This window comes from Frieseomelitta varia, unplaced genomic scaffold (genome assembly GCF_011392965.1).
Source record: "Frieseomelitta varia isolate USP_RPSP 00005682 unplaced genomic scaffold, Fvar_1.2 scaffold_448, whole genome shotgun sequence".
NCBI lineage: Eukaryota > Metazoa > Arthropoda > Insecta > Hymenoptera > Apidae > Frieseomelitta > Frieseomelitta varia.
In genome coordinates this window covers 247,643-272,443 of record NW_025110199.1, presented here as the reverse complement: position 1 = coordinate 272,443, position 24,801 = coordinate 247,643, and the positions used below count along the sequence as shown (strand labels likewise).

At 48.0% G+C, this 24,801-nt stretch overlaps 1 protein-coding gene across 3 annotated transcripts in view; it reads right to left on the bottom strand.

The window, feature by feature from the left end:
- Nucleotides 1-19,315, bottom strand: part of LOC122532346 (GATA-binding factor A-like) — a 29,686-nt gene extending 10,371 nt beyond the window's left edge. Inside the window, exon 1 of one of the 3 annotated variants that reach the window (XM_043661055.1) lies at nucleotides 18,511-19,315. The gene's annotated coding sequence lies outside the window, so the exon portion shown is untranslated. Of the gene's footprint in view, nucleotides 1-6,557; nucleotides 6,675-10,122; nucleotides 10,143-18,510 lie in introns of those variants that run through there. The other 2 variants (XM_043661057.1, XM_043661056.1) reach the window with 2 other exon arrangements.
- Between the last annotated feature and the right edge of the window lie 5,486 nt (nucleotides 19,316-24,801).

Here is a 24,801-nt window from a genome sequence, read left to right as displayed (position 1 = left end):
CTGCGAAAATTCTTCGCCACTTGTATTTTCCCCTTTTTTTTTTTTTTTATTCTTCAATCTCGTCGAATCGCTGAACGAACGAAACGCACGGTAGGGGAGAGAGCGAGAGAGAGAAAGAGAGAGAGAGGAGGATGAAACACGGAAAACGAAAGAAACGGCTCTTCAGTGTGAACGACCCTTTCTGTAACCCGATACCAAAGATGCAAACGAGAGATAAGATTCCTCGGGAATTGCGCTCCGGTCCAGTTTCGGCACGCGCCTCTTCGCGTCCTCTGGCCCTCCTTCTTCGCACGCTTTCATCGACAGTGTCACGCGAGCATCCTCCGCGAGCTCTGCTACTTCCTCTGTTTGATTTTTCTTCTTCCACCGTCCCGTCGTCACGTCGTTTTCCACCAAACTTCCCATCGGTCGCGGTGTTTTTCTGCTCAAACCTAACTTAACCTAAAAAATCTCGATGCAAAAAGTCGATCGGAGAAAAGTCGAACGGCCTGCGTTTCGCTCGAGAACAGGCGTCGCTAGTTTCTCGTGTAAATTCTAGCAAAATTCGAGCATTTACTTCGAGCCTCGACGAGCGTGATCGCCTCGAGAGATCGAAGCGTGAACGGCGAAACGGAAAGAAGGAGGCGAGAGCGTGGAAGGAAGAAGAAAAAGGAAAAGAACCGGGGAAAGATCTCTTCGAGCGAGTGTCATATTGGTGTATGCGTGCGTGTGCGTGTATATACGTGAGTGGGAACGGCTGGCGAGACAAACGAGGCTAAGGGGGAAACCACCGTGAAAAGAGCAGAGAAAGGAGGACAGATTCACCTGGTGGTATACCTGGCCTGCTAGAAATTCTGCTACTAGTCGGACCATCGTCGTCGTCTTCGTCTTACGGAAATATCTTCGCACTTGTACCGCGTCGTTTGCGAAACGTTCCGCGTGAAACTCGTATCGCCCGTTCTACCTTCGCCGAGATCGACCAAATACAGTCGAACGAGCTTCGACGAGTCTGTCGATAAATTTCAAATTTGGCGCTGTTTCCGGCTCCAAGAAAGACGCAAGTACAGGCGGTCCTCGACTTTCGTACATTCTACAGTTTGCTATTTCGTACGTGCAGTGAAGAGCGCAATTGTATCAGTAACGATGACTAAATTTGTGAATAATTTGAACGGACGTAACTTGTGGCAATCCACTCGATTTCATTTTAAAGAGCGAGGCTTTTGGCGGAGGGGATACATTTTTCTCGAAAGTTGTAAAAATTCAAACTTGTGAAAATTCTTTACGTGATACTAGATCTACCACGGTCACGAAGATTTAAATTTTCTTTTCACTTGCGCTGTGTGACTTTTTTTTTCCACTTTATTGAATTTCGAACATTAGGATCGAATAACGTTGAAATTTCTCGTTCGACCCTAACATTCAATGTTCAATAGTACGACAAGTTTTAAGAGGTTGTTGACTAATGTCACATCTAGTTACGAGAAAAAATGTTTTAATTTCAACAATCTTTGAGAAAAAGAAACGTATCCTCACATTCTCCTCAGTTACACTTGGACGATGTAAAGTCATCTGGGGGGGGGGGGGGGGGGGGGGGGGAACGAACTGACGACTGTCAAAGCAGATCAAGTGGATCGTTGCACGATCTTTTTCCCGACAAAATTGCATCAGTTTAAATTATCGTTCAATTTCATTATTTATATAATGAAATTATATAACAATTTATATTTAATATAATATAATATATTCATATTTATATTATATAACATAATTATATAATTTATATAAATAATTAAATTATCGCATCGTTTTCATCGTCGTTGGTGAAATTGTGCTTTTCACTGAAGATGCCACCGGAAGTTAGCCGCTGTCGCAATCACTCGCTTCGCACACACACACACACACACACACACACACACACGCTGTTTCGCGATCGAGAAGATTCGGACAAGTAGTCTTTCGATTTCTACTCGCGGCTGGAAACGTTTCTACGTTTCTACGAACGTTGGTCGCGATTTCGGATCAATTTAGCTCCGCGACGGCCCTGCTATCGACCAGCGAGCCCGAGAGAGGTACGAAAAGGAAATTCCTCGAATAGTTTCGGAGTGTCGAGCAACGAACGCCACCGTTCAAAGCTGACCGCCGCGACGCGAACGTCGCTGGTCCGTTCCTTTTTTCGCTATCCATCTTTTTCCAATCCCTTCCGTTCCAGCCAATTGGTCGATCTCCATCGAGCGAGAGTAGAAGATCGGGACCAACTACGTCATCGACCGGATACGACAGATGGAGAGGACAAGGGAAACGTATCTCGTATATCCGCGGGAAACCGTGAAAAAAAGGTAGGATCGTATTCGAACGCACGTTCTCATCGCAATCTCGATCGATTTACATACGGCACGTAACTACCTAGGTATCATCCTCAATTATTGATCGATCTCCCCGTCACTTTTCTTTTCTTTTCCTTTTTCCTTTTCTTTTTTTTTATTCGATCACCATTCGTTACAAACGGCTGCTCGTCGTCGCGACAGTGAATATATACTATACAGGATGTTTCTGTAACTTGTGGGACCCAATTCGAGAGCTGATTGTACGCGTAAAAATAATGAAAAAAAGTCATATAAATATATGTCCTATCTGTCTTCGTTTATGAGGTATAATGAATTTTATAAACAGAGCAAACTCTAGTAGGCTAGTTTTACCAGGGATGGTATATTCAATTTTTCATAATAATCATAACTGGGATAAAGAAAACCCACATGTTATTGTGCATCCAAGACATCAACACCAGTTTAGTTTAAACGTATGGGCAGGAATAATTGATAAATTTTTAATTGGACCTTTTTCTCTTGATGNGTAAAACAGAAAATTCATTATATCTAATAAACGAAGACAGATAGGACATGTATTTATATGACTTTTTTTCATTATTTTTAGGCGTACAATCAGCTCCCGAAGTGGCCACAAGTTGCGAAACACCCTGTATGTATATATATATATATTAACGCGTCAAGTGTCGTGCATACTTTGTTTACCTTTCTGTTTATACCGTTCGATATAGTATCGCGGTAAGTACAAAACGCATCTCGAGTTAAAAAACTTTTATTTTCAAAAATTGTCGCGAAAAAGATGCAACACTGCTGCGGAGAAATATTAGTAGAAACGTGACAAAATTGTAACAAAGTGACAACTTTCTCTGATGGGTGAAAACAACATCTTTGTTCAAACTGTTTTAACGAAACCCATTGAAATGTTGCATTGTTATATTGTACACTGTTCATACAATAAATATCATTGATAATCTTAAATCTTTTCAGTTGTTAATATACGTGTACAAAATTTGTTTCCCCGACACGGTACTTGACGTGTTACATAAAATAAATGTATATATTACTTATGATTTCTTTTATCGTATGAATATTGACATATTTATAAAGTGGTTACCTGCAACATAAATCACAATGCAACAAAACTTTTACGACACCGAAACAACTAAAAACATTGTAAATTTTATATACAGGGTGTTTCGTAACACGTCGGGCCCACTTCGGGAGCCGAAAAAGACAATCATACAAATAATACATATCCTATCTGTCTTTGTTTACGAGATGTAATGAATTTTCTGTTTTTTAGAATTACCTTTACAAAAGATGATCAAAATAGACCATCTTGCATTTTTGAAGACAAGCCTGCCACGCGTCTTGTCATTCATCTGGTTGCTCTCTCTATCGTTCCTGGTGTTTCTCGAATTTGTCGGAAGCCTTGCTCTATTCCATTCCGTAGTATTTCAGCATGTGCAATGTACAACAGATTTTTAAATGTCCTCACAAGTGAAAATCTAACTAAAATTCAACAACCGGAGAACGAGCAGGCCATGCAACAGTACAAAGTGTTGTTTCTAAAAATTGCCTCGCCACTCGGTGAAAATGCGGCGGAGCTGCATCATCCATAAACCGCATACAAAGTCGAATATCGAGTTTGCTCTGTTTATAAAATCCGTTAATATCCCATAAACGAAGACAGATGGCACACGTATTTGTATGACTTTCTTTCACTGGTTTTAAGCGTACAATCAGCTCCCGAAGTTGGTCCCGCATGTTACGAAACACCCTCTAAGTAAAATTCCGGATTCCTTTTGGATATCGGTAGCTCGTCAACGATTACGAGAGCAAAAGGGAGGGACGGTGGTTTCGAGTGGTAGCAGGTTACCACTCGACTGGCATCGTGGCAGAGCCACAAAGCTACGAATTGGCGTTAACGCGTTCGAGGGGCTTTTTCTCGCTAGGAAGAGGAGATCCGGAGAGGTGGACGCGGTGGAGCAAACGCGAGTATCGTTTTACGAAAAAGAAAAAAAGAAAAAAAAAAAAAAAAATGCGCAGTTTAAAAGCCACACGATCGCGGCCGCCGGGCACGGTATTATAACACCGTTGCCTCTCCGCGTTGGCTTTCCACGCGTTCTCGGGTAAACGAGATTTCGATCGCGCTCGCTCGCATACGAAATAACGAGGCGAGCCAGTAAATATCAAAAGCGACGACCGTACACCCGCGTTTCCACACGTTTCGCAGCAAGTACGTACGTACGCGTGTGCGAAATCAACGAATCTCTTCCGTTCGCTAGCCACGGAACTCGACTCGACTCGACTCGACTCTCGACTTGTGTCTCTCGCTCGTACTCCGCTTCCCTCCACTCCGATTAGAATCCGAATCGAGTTTTGGTTCTCGTCTCTCTCTATCTCTCGCCGGGCAAGCCACCACGCTATCCTCACGCTTCTCACGCAGGCTCGTTGCAATTGCTTTTTCTATTTTTTTTCTTTTTCTCTTCTATCTGAAAAACACCGTTGCTCTCACGACCAACCACGGCCAACGTTCTAACGTGGCTTTTCGCGCGTTCCCATCGTTTCTCGCTTGCTGCTACGTGCTCGTTCCAGCGAACCGAAGAAAGAAGAAGAAGAAGAAGAAGAAGAAGAAAGGAAAAAGGAACAAGTGAAAAACGAGCGCGATCCACGATACCCGGTTTGCCTACTTACGCCTACTTTAGGTGCGGCGAGTCGCGCCGCGACCAAACTGCCGCTTCTCCAAGATCCGAGGATTACGGAGGCAGAAAAAGAGAAAGAGAAAGAGAGAGAGAGAGAGAGAGAGAGAGAGAGAGAGCTCGCGCAGAAACCAGCGGAAAAACGGAAAGCGACGTTTAACTGTGCGGACCGAGCAGGACCGAGCAGGACCGAGCGGGACAGAAGCGGGTACCGTTGATAAGAGACAAGAGCGGTTCTTCGCGGCGATTTAAATATTTATGAATTATAGAGTGGCTCGCCTCGTAGCTGGCGAATTTTTGTCAACGAGTTTGAACCGGGAAGCGAGTTGTCTCTCTCTCTCTCTCTCTCTATGTGCTAAGCGCGCGCCTCGCTTGCCTATTCACTGGCTCGACTCTAAAGGAGATTTATGCATCCAGCCTGCGCTGCAGCCGCGAAAGAGAAAAGCTCCTCTAGCGCGCGGTTTCCAGCTACCAGATCCTCGGACGAAGGATTCAACGGTAGCCTCTGCGACGCTCGCGACAGTCTCGTTTTCTTAGCTTTAACCAGAGTTTCAGCCCCGCTCTGAAAACTATCAGTATCCCGTAGCTCGTCGGACGGGGCATCGTAAATTCGGCGAATGCCCCGTCCCTGTCTCGATTCTCGCCCCGACTTCCGGTTTCAGAGGTGGAAACACAACTTTCCAATAAGGTCCGTCGCCCGTCGCCGATCCTCCCGTAATTTTCCAAGCGGTAGGTACACGCGGTAGGTATCTCTATACCTACCTCTCCGAGACGGCTCTCAGACGAGTTCAGGTAACGAGAAGGCAGCCAGCCCAGCCTTAGAGTGTCTCTCCTTATCTCTTTCCTCGGCCCATTCGCCGAGAGATGGAACCGAGACGATCGGTCGGCCGATCTCGGTGATCGAAACGGGGAAAGTCGATCTAGAAATCCGACCACCGTTTGCACTACACACTACCGCATACCCGAATTCGATTCGATTCGATTTCGCCAAACCAGCAACGCGAAGCAGGGTACGCAGGGACGGATCGAACTCTCTCGTGCGAGCGCCATTTTATTTCAACCCACCATCGCGATTTCTCTCTCTCTCTCTCTCTCTCTCTCTCTCTCTCTTTCTCTTCATCCCTAAATCTATTTTACGGGGGATACGGTGGAGCGGCGGCCGACCAGCCGTTCGTGGCAGTCCATTATGTTCAACCGTGCCCCGGTCGTTAGTTGCCCCGTCAAACGAGAAAGCCCATTGATAGCAGGGGGTCGTCCGTTTATAGCTTTTCAACGCCATCATCCCTACCACCGTACCTACGGTTTCACCGTACCTACTACACGCTCCGCGAGAAGCACAGAATCCATCCATCCACTCTCTTCCTTCCCTCTTTGCACACCGTCTTCTCCCTCGAGGAGAGAACAGGGACCACCGGAAGGATCCGCGGTACACACACTCGGTATCCGCGATTCCGCTTCTTCTTCTTCTTCTTCGAGCCAGAGGTTCGACCCACGGGTTCCTCGATACCCAGATTCCGGATTCGGGTTAATTATAATATAAAACTTGCCGCACCTTGTCGCCTCTCGTGTTCCTCCGCGAATCTCCTTTTCCTGTCTCTCCGTTTCCCTCGGGAACAAGGTGCTTCCTCTCCTCGCCGGTGCTCGCGCGAGCAACCCAGCCGTTCCCAACCGAAAAGCACCAGCCACCACAAACGATCCGGTGTCGATCGTCCGGTCACAGAAACTCGCGCCACGATTCCGCCGCCGTTTGCCCGCGATTTCGTCGCCGATTCGATCGCGATCCGCTCGCGATCGACCGATACTCGCCGCGGCCTGCTACGCGACTCGACTCGACTCGGCTCGGCTCGGCTCGGCTCCGCTCGGTTCGAGTCCGCCGGGTCGAGTCGAGTCGAGTCGAGTCGAGTCGAGTCGAGTTGAGAAGCACGGACGGCGCGGCGTATCGGCAGGCCGTTGTCTCTATACACGCTACTTCTCGAGAGCGCTCGATCAACGCACCAACACCGTCTCACCGCCACGACCGATCCTCGATTCCCCGATGCATGCATGCACGCACGCACGCCCGCTCGCAAACGTCACACAACACACACACACACACACACACACACACACACACATATATATATATTACAGCCGTTGCTTTAGCCTTTGGCACGCACACGGACTCGCGAGCTCTCGACCAGCCGCCTGACCGACCAGCCATCCAACCATCCAACCATCCAACCATCCAACCATCCAACCATCCAGCCATACCACCAGCCAGCCAACAGTCGGCCCAACAGCCGCATAATACACGCGCCATGGTACGCGCGTCGTGTCGTGTCGTGTCGTGTCGCGTCAGATTCTCGGTTAGAGCTCGACTGAAAGAAAACTGTGCATTCCCAGCCTCGTGGGTCCTCTTCTTCGCGGCAGTCGCCGCCGCCCTCGCGAATCAGCAACTCGCGCGAGGACCGCGCGATCGATCGCGTGTCGGCCCGTTAGGTTGGTCGCAGCGAATACGATAAAAGCGAATAAACGAAGAAACGGACAACCGGGCGGTGAGGAAGCAGGTGAACGAAGCAGCGACGTTTTTGTCGAAGAAAAACGAGAAAAAAAGAACGAAAAAGAGAAAGAAGAAGAAACGGATAGCACGCGTACAACACACTCGGAGAGGAATCGATCGCGCGCTAATTAACCGAGTCGATTATTCGGCTGGCATGCAGCATGCACCGTCTCGGACCGGTTCTACCGTTCTCGAACGTATCCGGGAAGTTTCGTGTAAACGTTGCGATCGAATCGTACCGAGAGACACTTTTGCCCCTGTTCTCCCGATGCCCACCTCCTCCGATCGATCGATCGATCGCGAGCACCTTTCGACGACTTCTTTCCGTGCACGCAATTGCGCGAACGCGCGATTCGTCAGAGAAGAGAGAGAAAGAGAGAGAGACGTGCGAACGCAATGTCGCTCGGGCGAGACCGGTAGCGGCAGCGCGCGTACGATCGCGGGCGATCCAATTATCCGCTCTCGGTCTCCGAGAGCAGATCGCGCGGTCGCGCTTATCATAAATCAAGATTAACGGTCGGGAAGATTTTCGCCGGGGCAACCGGTCGAGAGTTGCGATTTTTCTGTCGGCGCGTCGTGCATACACGCTCTGTGTATGTACATCACACGTCTATAGCAACGACGAGACAAAAAGAGAGAGAGAGAGAGAGAGTGTGTGTGTGTGTGTGTGTGTGTGTGTGTGTGTGTGTGTGTGTGTGTGTGTGTGTGTGTGTGTGTGCGCAGAGGAAAAAGAGAAAAAAAGAGAGAAAAAGTGGATCGACGTCGATGCGTTAACGGGTTAAACGCACTCGCGATTACGCGATAATTCACGATTTTTCAACGCGGAGGACGAGAGGCAAACTGGTTTCGCTCTCGCGGGAAAAGAGCGACTTCCTCCTGGTCCGCTCCTGGACCGATTCGCCGGTCGTCCGTGCATCCGTGATTTTCGAGCCAAGCGCTGCTCTTCTAGCGCGCCGACCGATCTCGAGCATAAACCGGTCACCGAACCGGACGACTCGGACGACGAGTTACGATAAATCGTGAGTAACGGCCGCTTCGAGAGAGAAAGAGAGAGAGAGAGAGAGAGAGATTCGCTGCCGGGTTCGCGTTAATTCTCCGTTTATTTTCTAATTAACGTCTCGAGGACGCTGATCCCTCCCCCTGTCGGATCTCGGTTGCTCGCGCCCTCAAAGCCACGCTCCAACAGGTCGAGCGACAGGTCGAACCCTCGCCCGCAAACGCCGAAATGCGCAAACGTACGCGCATCGTGCGTTTCGCTACGTATTTACCGTTTCCGCGATCGCCGATTCGAGCCGATATCTCTCGACGATCTTTCGAGTGCTGGAAACCGGTCAAGCACCGGATTCCGCGGCGCAGCTATATCGATGGCCAGGGCAGGTATAGCGAACGAATCCGGACGAATAAATCGCGAGGTACGCGCCGCGAGCGAGAAGACGCGACGATAGGTATACACCTTTGCCTTTATCGTCCAATTAACGATAAGGATTCGTCGCGTTTGCTCCAACCGGATCGGAATTGCCTCTACCGGACCGAGACGTTACGATTATTGTCCGTAATATTGACCAGCTACGGCTACGATTTTATCGGTCTCTCCTACGACGCGTTAATCCGCCGGCCGATCGCCACGCTATTTTCTCTCTCTCTCTCTCTCTCTCTGCTTTGTGTTCGACGAGCCAGCAACGCGGCGCGTACCATTTTTATCAGACTCTTCTCTCTGGCTCGCCAACTCGTCGTTCGTTCGTTCGTTCGTTCGTTCGTTCGTTCGTTCGTTCGTTCGTTCGTTCGTTCATTCGTTCCCGTGGCCCGTGGCTCGTTTTACCGTTAATCGACTTACGTAATCGCGATATATCGAAGCTAAGCACGCCAACTAACCCAAGACGCCGAAAGAGACGCTGGCTGGTTTGCTCGCTCGCTCCCTTCCTCCCTCCCGTCTAATTTTTCACCGCAGCGAGCATTCTGGCCGTCGCCAAACGATCCAAGCGGTTCGTCCGACCAGGGTGCTCGCGATATCGCGCATTGGCAGCGTGCCGAATAGCGATACGCGTTTTATCGTATCCGTAATTCCTTACTACGGCCGGTTTCAACGATCGCCAGAGTCTCGCCGAAGGGAGACTGGCGGGTGCTCCTCTTCTCTTCCGGTTCCCACCGATCCTCCTCCTCTTCCTTTCTTTTCCTTTCCTTTCGCATCTTTCGTTTTCACTTCGTTAAACAGACCAGACGGAGAAAGAGAGACGAGAAGAAAAACGAGTGGAAGGAAGAAGTAAAAAAAAAAAAAAAGTAAAAGAAGAAGAAGAAGAAGAAGAAGAGAGGCAAAGGTTGGCCGGTTTCGCAGGACGGTTTAATCGCGCGCAATCGCTAGGAGAAATGCCGCGTGTCTCTCGCGGTCGGACAGACCGAGAAGAAGAGCGCAATTAGCGGCCGGCTATAATTTAAGCCGGTTCAATTAATGCATCTGGCGCGCGGAGTGCCGCGCCGAGTACCGCGCGCAGTTCGACCGCTCGCTACCCTTTGCAGATAGGCGAGTGCGCCAGCAAACGCTCCTTCTTCCACCATTTCCTTCCACTGTAATACTTCTCACCGTCGTAATTAACGTCGCTATACCTCGCTCAATCGTCGTTCTCGTCGTCGTCGTCGTCGTCGTCGTTAACGTTCGTTCATCTCGTCCACACCGCCATCGTCAGCCATGCACGTCGACGTCATCTAGAACGACGTTGTCTTTGACGTCAAGACAAACGTCGTTGTCGTCATCGTGCACGTGGACGTCAACGTTCATCTTTGTATCGCTGTCAACGACGTGGTCGCCGTATCCGTGGCAGAGACCGAATCGGTATTACGGATACCGATAAACACTACCGGTATTTTTTAAGTTGCTGTTCGATCACGTTTTCGATGAAACCGAAATGGTTGCGAACACCGGTATAATGCTATCAAAACGATGTTAGGTCGGCAGATGTATTTCGGTAAAATATCGGTAAATAAAATATCAATATATTGGAAAAGGAAAAGGAGACGATTCAAATGTTTTCACAAAGCTGCCGATAGTAAATTTGATGACGCTTATATACACGTATGCTTTATTATTTCTAATACTGATTCATCGTTGTATCTCCGTACAACATCAGCCACGATACTCTTACTTAATTTTAAAAAAGATGACCGATTTCTCGATACGTTCTTCCTTTCTCTCGGTGAAAAACGACCAATTGTCGTACGTCGATAAATCGAAAGAGGAGTTGAAATAACGATTAATCGTAGAATGGAAGAATATTCCGCCAAATTACTTGAAAAAAATTACTGGAAATATGCCTAAGCGTTTGCGATGTATTGTTGAAGTTGAGGGCTACCTAACAAAATATTAATCATCGTTCGTGTTAACAATTTTCAGGTTCAAATATCGTAGTTCTTCAAATGTTCGAATATTCTTTTGCCACGCTACATTTCGACATTGTTCAGTTTATTGTTTGATATTAAGAAAAGTATATGCAATAAATAAATAAAATTTACGTTACTATAAACTACAGCGAATGTTCTATTACATTATTGAAAAATTAATCCAAATTTACTATTATAAACAATCGAAATCCACGACGATATTTTGAATAGCACAATGTCCGAATATTAATAAAAGTCACTGTACGTAGAAAATGAAAAATGTGTTTTCGTCGGTAAAGCGGTACCGTACCGGTATATATTTCGGTATTTTTACCGTTGTAGACGTTAAATACCGATAAAATACGTATGAAAATACCGGCATGACCGTCTTATACCGGTATTAAAATCGATTTCCCAAATAGCGGTTATATTACGATATAATAAGGGAGCAAATATCGGTATAACACCCAAACCTCACAATATTTCGGTTTCAGTCTCTGGCTATAATACCCAAACCTCAAAAATACTTCAGTTTTCAATCTCCGATTCGTGGAGCGTGCAACAAATCTTTCGTTCGAGGCTACCTTCGCTGCCAAGCGAATCGCCGATCGTGTCAACTGTGTGTATCGATACCCTGCCCAAAGCTCGTCTCCGTGTTAGCTTTTCGTCTGTCACCCTGTTACTCGTTTCGTCGTTGTTGCCACGCCTGACGATATCAGTGGCGACGCTACAGTTGTAATTTCTTTGATCGCTAGGTTTATTCGCCTTTAACTCTTTTAATCGTTTCGCTACGATAGTCAGCTCCGCCACCACTCAACGAAACCCCGTGCCGAAATAAAACACGTGACACATTGATCGAGTGATTCTCCGAGTCCGTAAGTAGAATCATTCTGCAATTTTCTCCCAACGTTCTTTCTCAAACAAACATCAAACATCTGAAATTTTCAAGAGAACAGCCGGTTCTCTTCTCCGTATTGCGATCAAGACTTGAGATTAAGAAAGACAGGATAATTTCTTCTCTTCGAGTAAGAAAATTAGAAGAAGCTCGTCTCGATGGCTAAAGTGTATTATTATTATTATTATATATAACACTTTCAACGTGCGATTACTCCGAATTACAACGTCAAGAGAGCGCCGTGTATGTACATCTGTTATGCGCCAGGTAAAATTAAAAAGCGTCGTTCCTCGACGCAGATTTCCGTTTGCCCGGTTTCTTCATTTAGGTAGCACGATTTCGCCATCGTTGCTCGAGGACGAGTGCCGATAGGCGAGCCGCTCGTCACGCATCTCGCCGGCCGTTATCTGCGCGAGATGCCCGTCGCTTGCTCCGCTAGTCAAAAACTCCGATTGCCGAGCACTCCGCACTCCGTGGTAATTAACGTCGCGATACGCGCGACTCTTAACCGGGGATCAGTCGGTTCGTTAAACACCGCGCCGATCTGCACTCTTGCATTTCTGCTTCCGTTTGTCTCCGTTCGCCAAACATCCAACTTGAACCCTCGAAGCACCGCGCCTCCCTTTCTTTTTCGTTTGCCTCCGCGTCGCATGCAGTTACGTGCATCCCGGATCAAAGGGGGCGCGAGTCGTTCGGAAGAAGGTGGTAAAGGATTACTCGTTTGTCCCGTGAGTCGAGAGCGAGTGAGGCAAGCCGTGAGCCGTGTGCGTGCGATCGCGCGAGGAAGGTGTTTGCATTGGCCTAGTGCCGAGCCGTTCGCGGCTTAAATTAATTACCTCGTCCTCCAGGACGTAACGGGTCTTTGGCCGACGCGCGCAAACTCGCTCACCGCCGCCGCCGCCTCGATCGCTCCCTGCCATTTCATTCGATTCTATCCCGAATTTCATCCACGCCCGCCGCGATCCGCCAACAACAACAACCTGCTGCTCGTCGCCTTCGTCGTCGTCGTCGTCGTCGGTCTTTACCGTGGAAAATTCGCGGCAAATTCAAAAAAAAAAGAGAAAAAAAGAAAGAAATTTCAAAAAAGAGAGAGAGAAGAGAGAGAGAGAGAGAGAATCCGACAGTCAAAACTCAGCGATCGGCTGATAAATTACAAGACTCCGCCTATTTGTGATCTCGAACCAGTCGTCGAGAGAGATCGTTTCAGATCTTATCGATCCGACGCGACGGCAGACAGCGTGGCAACGTCATTATTACGAGAAACCCGTGGCGATCGTTATCGATTCGTAAAAGCATTAACGATCGTTTTACGATGCCCGATAAACACTGGACACTCGATAAATGCGTATCGTACCGAAAGCGAATGCCAATAAAAATATCTATTCGATACGCGAAATAGCTATTATGGTAAATTAAGCGTGACTCGCGCGTTTTCCCGCTCCGCTCCGTAGTTTTCCTCGAACCAGCTCCGATTTTCCTTACTTACTTCCTATCATCTGTCACAGTTTCGCTCTATCGATCCATCTCGCGACCAAATCGATCCTCGTAAAATTACTTTTACTTTGAAATTCCGAAATATTTCTACATATTCCTATTCCGTTTCTATTCCGTTTCTCGCATCTCCGTGAAAATGCAAACGATCTACTCCTCTCACTTTTCGTGTCATCTGTTTCAATCCGCCTTCTTCAAGTCGCGTGCTCTTCGCGTGCTTCCAGTAAAAATTCGGCACGAAACTGTTGGGGCAATATCTCGAAGATTTACGTTGGTCTACGTTGTTGCCGAAACGGACGAGGAACACGAACACAGTACAATTTCAACAATACGATCGTATCCGTGGTACTTGTTGTGCGTTGATTTTTCTCACGAGAAGTTGTTGCGTTGTAAGACTATAATTGAAAAATTGTACGCCAAAGATGCCGCTGATACTAGCTGCAATACTAACTAATACGCGGTACTGGCTATAATACTACTATACTGATTCATACTAATTCCTCTAACAATACTGTTAGACATTGGTAATACATGAGTCGTCCTAAGGTCCACTTTGGCCACATACAAATCGGAAAGGTTATACCTATAGCGTAACAAAAATAATCCATAGTCAGTATAATATAAATTATTGCAGCGAGTGTCACTTTCATTTCTACATCAACAAGTTCTAGGGTGGAAGTATTGAATCGTGTTGAATTGTCGAATGAAAAAAATTTCTGTAAAATTGCAAAGTGTAAATTTTTAAATTATACCCTTACAAGGTAACAACATTGAAGGAATTTGTCATTTATGAGTTGTCCTAAGGCCGACTCTTGTTCAGAGACCAAAGAGAGACAAATCAAGAAGAATATACATATATATGAGTGTAACAAACCAAAAGTATTGTCAGTATCGCAGCACTTTTACGTCAAAAAGTTCTGCCGAGTGGAACTACGTCAAAAGTCTTGCCTTGTTACAATTGCCTTCCTACAATGTTCTATAAAATTGTAAAGTGAAGAAATGTTTTTAATCATACTGTCACAACGTAACAACGTAGTACACGTACACGTAGTTGAGGGGTTAATAGCCTAGAGTGTGGAAAGGGTAGCTGGGGCTTAAAAAGAAACGAAACGAAACGGAACCGTATGGTACGAGCCGAGAAAGGTCTTCTTCTTCTGCTTTCTCCGAGGAACAAGGCGAGGCGCCGGGCGACAACCAATTAGGCCTAAGAACCGGACGAGCGTTCTTCGTAGCATTCCCGTAGCGTTTTCGTAGGGAGAAGCCGGGCCGCCGGCGCCGTTACATCCCTGGAAAAACCACTCAAACCTTCTTCGGTCCCTTTACTTTGTCACCCATTCATCCAACCATCCATCCATCCATCCACCTCCGTGTTGTTCTCGATCTCGAGTGCGATCCCAAACTCCGCGTACACGCACGGATTAGACGAAATAATTTAACCACTTGCCGCTGGCAACTGATTGCGGACCATAACGAGTGACCGAACCGTATACAATAACTCGTCGCTTTCTTTTTGAACTCGTCGGTACGATATTATTGAAAAGTAATAGATTTATTATTTGTTTTGCCTGGGTTATACTTAAATATACTTAAAACTGAGGAAATATTGCAATTTTGGGACAATTCTCGACGTGCGTGGCACGTTATTCCAGCGCTGGCAACTGATTGCGGACCATAACGAGTGACCGAACCGTATACAATAACTCGTCGGTTTCCTTTCTCAACTCGTCGATACGATATTATTGAAAAGTAATAAATTTATTATTTGTTTTGCCTGGGTTATATTTAAATATATTTAAAACTGAGAAAATATTGCAATTTTGGGACAATTCTCGACGTGCGTGGCACGTCATTTCAGCGCAAGAGGTTAACCACTTGCACTGGCAATTGATTGCGGACCATAACGAGTGACCGAACCGTATACAATAACTCGTCGCTTTCATTTTGAACTCGTTGGTACGATATTATTGAAAAGTAATAAATTTATTATTTGTTTTGCCTGGGTTATACTTAAATATACTTAAAACTGAGGAAATATTGCAATTTTGGAACAATTCTAGACGTGCGTGGCACATCATTTCAGCGCAAGAGGTTAACCACTTGCACTGGCAATTGATTGCGGACCATAACGAGTGACCGAACTCGTCGCTTTCATTTTGAACTCGTCGGTACGATATTATTGAAAAGTAATAAATTTATTATTTGTTTTGTCTGGGTTGTACTTAAATATACTTAAAACTGAGAAAATATTTCAATTTTGGGACAAAAAATTCTCGACGTGCGTGGCACGTTATTCCAGCGCTGGCAACTGATTGCCGACCATAACGAGTGACCAAACCGTATACAATAACTCGTCGCTTTCTTTTTAAACTCGTCGGTACGATATCACGGAATCGAAATTATTGAGAGATAATACATTTATTATCTGTTGTGTCTATTTTATTTTGCTTAAATACTTAAAACTGAGAAAATATTACAATTTTGGGACAAAAAATTCTCGACGCGCGTGGCACGTCATTTCAGCGCAAAAGGTTGAAACACCTCGCATCGTTGCGATCGTTTCAAGTTTATTCTTCAACTACTCAGCTTACGCTGAGACTATCTTTCCTCTTGAATCCAGGAACCATTTAACCGTTCTTTTTCGAGGGGACGTTGTACTTAACCGTCTAGCCAACAGCTTCCTCTTTTTATAATTTGCTGATAATTATAACGAATATATACGTTTGGTGTTGTACGATGCGATGTATAATTAGTATAATGTCCGAACAATGTGAAAGCTATAACATAACGACGTAAGAAGAAGAAAAGAATTTCAAAAGAGGGAATTTCTAAAGACAGTCCCGAGTCAACTCACATAATTCGTATATAAACTAGACCTCTTGTCGTTTCTTACAAATGTTGAACGCTGGACGGAGGATATTCTAGTTTTCCAGAGATTGAAACCATTGATTCTTGTACGTTATACTTGTTCTAGCAAACCTGTGTAGTGCACGTTGACGATTGCTTTAAATTTAAACGATATCACACGTTGGAAAGACATGGTCGACAAAATTTCCTGTTAAATACCGAATGATTATTTTACAGTGTTATTGTACCATTTTATTTGAAGCGATGCTTCGTAAATAAATTACTGGTAGATGATGCAAAAAAAAAAAGAGTTTGCCGAGGGGAATGGGCTAAACATCTGACGTGGTCGATGCGATTGTTATTTCCAAGACTTTTGAATTTAAGAAAATTATAGTAGTTATAACTAATGTTTTATATGAACTGTTGGAAATATAATTAAAAGTATATAAAATATAATTGGCAGAATGTAATCGAACCGTGTAACATAGTAATACGCGATAATTGATTATCAAATTAATTAATCAAAAGCGGACATTTGCAGTTGGCAATATTGAATATATTTTCGGAGATTGCAATGATTTTTTTATAAAACGCACATAAAAGAAAGCTTGTGTATTCTGTTGTGTTTTACAATTTTTTCCCATTTCTTTTTCACTTTGATATCTCTGATGAAAAGCTTGTGCTTTGGTCCTTGGTACGCTTTTAGCGTTAAACGTTTTCGTTGATCGGCAAGTCACCAGGCTTGAATATCATCTCGAGAACAAAGTTAGAGGCAGACTATTTTTTCAAGCTTCGCTAAAAGGGCTCGAGAGTAATAAATTAATTGTGTAATATCTCGTTAAATTTTTTTTAAGATTTTATATAATAGATCGTCTCTGTTTTATACGTGTAAAGTATTTAAATTTCTCGAGCAGGTGTAAAAATCAGAGTATAGAATAACAGTGGTCGATCTTGGGGATTTCGATCCTCTCTCGTTACAAGAGTGTTTAAAAAGCGTAGAATTTTTATCAATTCAAAAAGATATTGAAGAAAGAAAGAAAAAAAAATAGGAAAACTGTAAAATACAATAAAATTCACAAGCTTTTATTTACGTACTTTTCGAAAAATCATTTAAATCTCTAAAAATACACCGTTTCACACCTAACAAATTATATTAATATATCCGTATAACGTATTAATACATCTGACAAATTAATAATCTATATAACGTATTAATGCATCCGACAAACTACGTATTAATGTATCTATAACAAAAGATTATTCGAATCAGTTATTTCGATCACCTTGGTACTCGGTGAAATATCGTTCTAGATATTCTATACGAGTCTATTTCGAAAAGAGAGTACAAGCTGGCCAACTGACGGTCGTGACAAGAGCGTTATTAACATTAAAACGACCGGCGATTAAAACGTTTTTAAAAAATTTCCATCAGAGACACATTAAAGTCAAATAAAAATAGAACTAGACTTTGTAATACAATGAGGTGTGCCAGTTTTTATTTACACATTTTGCGAAAAATTATTGAAACTTAGCTAGAAATTTCCAACAGGAATCGTAAATCGAGCAATATTGACCATTCGTAGCGCAGTTGTAGCGTTAACAGAGATTGTGCTTCCGTTAATTCGTAGACAGGTTGGCGCGATCGATTGCATCGAAATTTTCCCGAAAGCGTGATCCGCTTGGCGTGGCGACGTTCCTACTCGGGATGTCGTAGATATCTCGAGAGCAAAGTTTCTTCGTTTCGCGTTCCGAATTACCGGCAATTACATATTCGGCTGGAGATAAGCGAGGCTCTCGCTCTAGTTCTAGCGCTCGGGCAGTTTTCGACGGGAAGTACGTGTGTGTACGTGTATGTATACGTACGTGTCGGCAAGCATAAAACCGTCGGGAGAGAAAGAATGGCGGTGCCGGCATATTTCGATGTATCGCGATAACCACGCGGCACCACGCCGCACCGTCGCGTCCTTATCGTCTCCTGCCATTTTCCCTTCTCCCTTTCTGCTTTCTTCCGAGTTTCGTTTCTTCCCAGGGGGCAAAACAAACAATCCCGCCGAATTACGAAGCGGTTCGCTTCTCCCTTTCTCGACGAACGAAACTTCACGCGACGCGGAAAATCGCGCGACCTACCTCCATCCTCGTTATCGCTAATTAACCGCCGATGACCAACAACCGTGCAGATAACGACCCGTATTCTAGCATGCCCCCACCTCGTCCCCCGCGCAGTCGTTATCGCTACGACCGATTGCGGCGAAAAACCAACGTTCTCTTTCAGAGAACAGAGAGACAGAGAGAGAGAGAGAGAGAGAGAGAGAGAGAGAGAGAGAGAAATTCGCCGGATAATTGGCACAATAGTTGGGTACTCACTCGTAATTAGCCGTCCAGGTTTGACATGATATCGTGGCCAGGGCAAGGTCGAGTCGATGCGTCGGACAAACGTTTTCGCTTCTCTGCTTCCGTTTCCGCTTCCGTTTCCGGTTTTTCTTATCCTTGGCCGATTACGACGACGTTATCGTTCTACTCGTCCAGTTGTCGCCGAACAAAACCATCGACTGCTCGACGGTCGACTAGCGTGCCGCACTACCGACTTGGAAATACTTTCTCGAAGCCTAGGCTCGGCGCCCACCACCCAGAGACGAGTCGTCGCGAGCGGAAACACGCTCGGCGCTCGCTGTCATCGCTGTCGTCGGGGAAAATCGAGCAAAGTCGCACGAATCGGACGTTCGATCGTGCGGGTGCACGTTTCACGCGCACAGGTATAGCACGCCTGGTGTATCGTCAGTCACTGGTTGGAAGGATTACCGTAAGCGTGAGCTGTGAGGCGTGTAAAAGTCACGAGGCCTAGAGCACGTTGACGAGTATAGAGAGAGAGAGAGTGAGAGAGTGTGTGTGAGAGAGAGAGAGAGAGGGATCGCGCACATTCGCCGAGAGCTAGCGCGCGCTGAAAGCGCCAGCGGAACGTCTTGACGAGCGTCTGAACGAGCCGGAGCGAAAGAGTTCCAGAACGCGGTGCGACCGATGACTGCGCGCGGCTTCGACACTCGCTTGGACAGTCACCTTTGGCGCGGCGATCGTTGGCGTTGACGAAGAGGAGGGGGTGGTTTGGTCGGAGCCGCGAAGGCGAAGGCAAAGGCAAAGGCGAAGGCGAAGGCGAAGGCGAAGGAGATCGCAAAGGCGAGAGTGAACGCGAGAAAACAACGCAAAGGCGAAAGCAGCAGGCGGCGGTGGCGGCGGCCGCGGCGTGGTCTGACCGCCCCGGGGTGGTGGAGGGGACGGGGGGGCGGCGGCCAAGCCGAAGAGCGCGACCGCCGGGGAAACGTCGTCGACCGGCGCCGTCGACACACCGAGAAAGAGAAAGAGAGAGAAAGAGACGCACAGTCACAGAGACCGAGTTTCTCCGTTTTTGTGCGCGTGTACCCGTGTACGAAACGGCGTAGGCGAAATGTCGCGTCGCACCGAGAACGTGAACGAGACCGAGAATCGAGGAGAGTGAACGCGCGTCGATAGTAGGGATGAAAATCGCGAAACGAACGGCACGCACGCGACCACGCGAGAACCACAAGCGAGGAACGCGCGCGCGTCCGCGTCCAAGGTAGATGGAGAGGCGGTCCGAGGCGGTGTATCGTACCGGCTCCCCAGAGGCGGAGTCTCGACGCCCACGAGCGCGAAGGGCGTCGAACGACCGCCGCCGGTTGCCGCGCATCGCGCTCCACCACTTCAATTTTCATAAAATCCACTTTACTCCGACTCTCTCTCTCTCTCTCTCTCTCTCTCTCTCTACTTTTCTCTTCCTCTTTCTCTTTCTCTTTGTCCCTACCACCTACCCGCCGCCTTCTCGAGCCCTACGATGTCCGACCAGATCGAGCGCGGATAAACCGTGTCCGCGCGACGGGATCGTACTTTTTCTGATATCTCGGGAAATCCGCATTGTCCGCCGACTAGCCAAAGCGGTTACGCGATAGGTCAGTACCCACGTCAATCTCCCCTCCCCCCGTCCCCCCACTGAATATCGCAGTTTTTCGCAATTTTCCGACACCCTCGGCCACTCGGTCGCGCGACCAGTGTCATCCGCGAGTACGTCGTAGGAAAAAGAACGCTCGTTGGTATTATATGTTGCGATTTTTTTCAGAGAGAAAAGCGAGCAGAGCACGCGCCTATTTTGCGCCACTTGCCGATCTCCCCCAACCGGAAAACCGGACGTAGCGTGCAACGCAGGTAGGAACCCCTGCGAGCGATGGTTATCGCCACGCCGGAAGTTCGCATCCAAGGAGACCCCGAAGCCGAAACCCCTCGCTCTTTGAAACACCTCTCGGTCCCTCGTCCCTCGTCCCTCGTCCCTCGGCCCTCCGTGCCCTCACCCTCGCCGCCTCGTCCCGTCGTCCATAGATCATGCCAAGTCGCGTCACGTTGCTACTTCGCTACTACGAACGTACCGACAACTCCCTATCGTCCTTCCCCCCTGCTCACCCCTATCGCGCCCTCTTTCTTTTCACGCGTCCGGACTCTTTCTTTTCCGCCCGAAACGGTTTTCCCCGACACCCGACTTTTCCATTTCGAAGATTGGCGAAACCGTTACTCCGTCCAACTCGCCTTCCAGAATTCTATTCAAAAATGACAATTTCAAGCCGTGTGTCGTCTCTCTCTCTCTCTCTCTTTCTCCGTTGTCGCGAACCACGCTGAGCGTTTCAAACGAACGAGCAGCGTCTCCACGAAATCGCGAATCGACTAAAACTTTCGATCGATCAAGAGGAAACGCGAATCGGAAACGAAACCGAGCGCTACGAGCGCACTTTCACCCCTTGGATTCAGAACGCCTGACAGCGTTCTTTTGCGTGCCGGGGATGCGTTTCTCTGGGCTTGGTCCCACTGCTGTGACCAATAAGCGTAACGAGAGGGACGCAGTTATCGTTAGTACCGTAAAGTAATTGCGAGAGTTACTAGTCGCAAACGACTTACCACGTGACCAATTACGCGATCGGCGACAGACAGAAGGAAAGTCGAGTAGAAGGGCCACGAAAGGCAGTGAAATATAGTCAGCCAGCACCAAAATAGCACGCACCAAAGTGGAAACGTACCGAACGTCCCAAACTCGCCAATTTTGATGAAACGTAGTGTCCCGAAAGAATATTTGACCCGTATTTTTGTTGGCCGTATTCTTGTTGGCAAGTCACGCTGTGCAACAGAGGCGTCTCCGACCACCGTCACTCAAAATGGAGTGAACGAAGCGTCTCGAAGGCAAAGATTTGACAGAGATCGAAAACTCACGTCGCAAGACTCACCGCCGTGATGGACGAGGTCGAACAAGTACGGCGGCAGCGATTTCATCCGGTCGAAAACAGTTTCATCGTGGCACTAATGTCGCGAAAAGATCGGACGACGGCCAAACAATACCGATCCCAGTTTGTTCCCAGTAGCAACGACACTTTCCCTCCAACGACACTTTACCGTTGGCTGTTTCGCCAGAAAATTCCAACGGAACGTTAGTCGCTCGACTATTATTCGCACTCTGTCACGTCTGGCGAGTCTGTTGTCAATTTGGGAAACGCTGTCTCGGCGAGAGACGGAGGATCGGCCGGTACCTTTTCGCCGTTTCGTTCGATTCGGGCCGAGTATTTCGGCTTCTCCGAGGCGACAGCACGAGGGGGATTGGATTATCTGCTCGGGACGGTGGGATAAAATACGATCGGTGCATCGGTGTGTCGTTAAGTAACGACGTAGAGATAGGCGTGGCGCCGATCGGAAAATTGGAGGGTGGTGTAGCGGCGATCGAGCATCGCGGGGTGAGACCACCCTCTGCCATTTGCCGGCGCCGGTCTCTCGACTCTACGTACAACTCGTCCTTGAATCGTCCGCGACGATTTCGGACGATCGACGAAATACACACTCGTGTACGTGTATATATATATATATATATATATATATATATATATATATATATATACGTATATATTTTTTTTCTTTTTTCTCTTTTTCTCGAGCGTGTCGAGGCGATTATTTGCGCGTTTCTCGAAACGGCAGAGCCAGAGTTCCCCGCGTGGCAGGCAGAACGCCTTTCACTCGCGTAGCCGTGATCGCGCGACGATAAATCAACCGACACGCATTAAGCATTAACGCATTTACATATCGACGTTCCTCCAGCGGCGCGGCGCGCGATCACCGGGCCTCGCGCCGCGCATTAAATCACGCGCCATTTAAAAATAATGCATCCTACGAAATTACAAGCCGTCAAGCTCGAGCTGCCTCGACCGAGCAACCGTTTTTCGCCGTTGCGCTTTCCCTTTTTCGCCATTGGCCTCGGCTGGCCGCGAATCCTGGTCGATCCACCAGGCCAAGGGCTTGAGGAACGCGGCGCGGCGCGGTCTCTCTTCTCTCTAATCTAATCGTCGTTGGTCCGCGTTTCCCGCTCCTTCTTCTCCCTGTCACCGTCTCGAAACGCGCCTTCGGTCCTCCTTCTCTCTCTCTCTCTCTCTCTCTCTCTCTCGGTTTCGTTCCATCCCGTTCCATCGCGTCCTCTCGACTCCTCCGCTCGTCGTCTCGTCTCGTTTCGTTTCGTTTCGTTTCGTTTCGTTTCGTTTTCGTTTCGTCTCGTCTCCCCCTTTCGTGCCGCCTCTTCCTGGAAACCGGGTCGCCGGTACGCGGTTGTTTCCACCCGTGTAGGTACACGTGTACGCACGTACACGTACGCGGCCGTGGCTGCTCAGGTTCGGCCCGTAGGTTCTGTAATAGCCCTGTGGGCGAACGAGTCGCCTCGCTGAAAAATAAGAAAATTCGAGGAGGATCGCGCGACGCGACGCGACGCGACGCGACCGTGTCCGGTTCTCTCTCGGTGCTCGTGGCCGCCCGCGACTCCGCTGAGCGGAAACCAGAGGCTGCGACCGTCCCAACGTCACGACGACGTCCATATCGATCAACGGGCAGAGAAAGAAACGACGAAAAAAAAGGACGATTCGAGTCTCGGAATTGGGGCGGCGAGCCCTAATCGCCGCGACTGCGAGAGCTTGGCCAGAAGGAGACGCTCGATGGTATCGCGCGTACCACACCTACGGTGAATCGACGCCACGGGATGAAAGCAAAGGAATAGGAAACGGGGGAACAGAGAGAGAGAGAGAGAGAGAGAGAGAGAGAGAGAGAGAGAGAGAGAGAGAGAGAGAGAGAGAGAGAGAGATAGAGAGGGAGTGGGAGGAGGAGAAATGGCAGAGTACGAGGAATCGCCGTGGTCGGTGGCGGCGACGGCGACGGCGGCGAACGAGAAAATACGGCGAGAACGAAGAAGGGAAGGGTGGAAGGTGAAACATGCCGAGACGAGGCTTAACTTACGTTCTCGTGCCTCGGCCGTGAAATATCGCGAACGCGCCGATCCGGCTAAGCGATGTTTCCGCGCGGGATCGCGCGCGATCTAATTTGTTGCGCTTCGTGCTTATTTATGGGGACGCGTCGCGCGTCGCTCGTTTGCACCTCCTTCTACGGTATTTCACCGAATCGTCGTCGTCGTCGTCGTCGTCGTCGTCGTCGTCGATCGATGCTTCGGATCGGTCGACGACGCGACTCCGATCCGATTCCGAAAGAATTCCTTCGAGGACCAGAACGCTCGAACGCTCCGAGTCAGAGTAACGGTGCTGCGCGCGGCTGGCGATAACGCGCGCACCGGTTGGCGCCACGCCGATAGGGAAACGTCGCGTCGGGTGCATCCCTTAAATTCCAAACGATCCAGCAGCCCGAGAAACGTCTCTCCTCCTTTTCACATTCCCCGCTTGCCGTGTATCAAACGCGTCGTTTCTCGTTCTCGTTTCTGTGCGCGACATCGACATCCCGTTTCGACGAGAGAAACGGAAAACGATCGTCGATCGGATAGAGTTGGACAAAAAAAATTGCTACTGCACCGACGCGATCGTCGGAAACGAATGGAAAAAGTAGCAAGTATAACCGCGGTAGTTGTCGTCGACGACGACGACAACAACAACAACAACAACAACAACAACAACAACAACCATAACCGTAACGACGACGACGAGAACAGCGATACAAGCTCGCGGTATTTCCCCACGCGAGAAGGGAGATCTCGAGGGCGGCGCCACGTTTGCGCCTCACAAAAAGTCCAGGAGGGGAATAAAAAGGAGGAAAAAAAGAAAGAAAGAAAAAAAAAAAAGAGCTCGCCGAGAGCGGCTAACATGGAATAGCCCTTAGCAGGCACGATAGCCACTCTTTAGGCTGATGGACTCGCAGCCCCTCGCCTGCCCCCCTCGGCCTTCTCGTTTGCCGGCCTTCCATTTCGCCTTCCCCAAGGAGCAGCCAGTCGCTTCCTTTTGCTCTTGCTGCCGATGCCGGTGCCGGGGCCGGTGACGGTGCCCCGATGCCGATTCCGATGCCGATCCTCGCCGTTTCGTGGACCGCTCGTCCTCGTCTCGCGTCCTTCTTCCTTGCGTGCGTCGACTCGCTTCGCCTCGCCTTGCCTCACCGCGCCTCTCTGCTCCTCGTCTCGTCTCGTCACGTCGCGCCTCGCGCGCGCGTCTTCCTTTCAAGGTTTCCAAAGCTGCGTTACCGGCTTCTTCGCTGCCGCTCTAAAACTAAAACGCTACCAAAACGTTTCCATCGAAATCTCCAAATTGCTCCTGAACTTTTTTCTTTTTTTTTTTTTTTTTTTTTTTTTTTTTTTTTTTT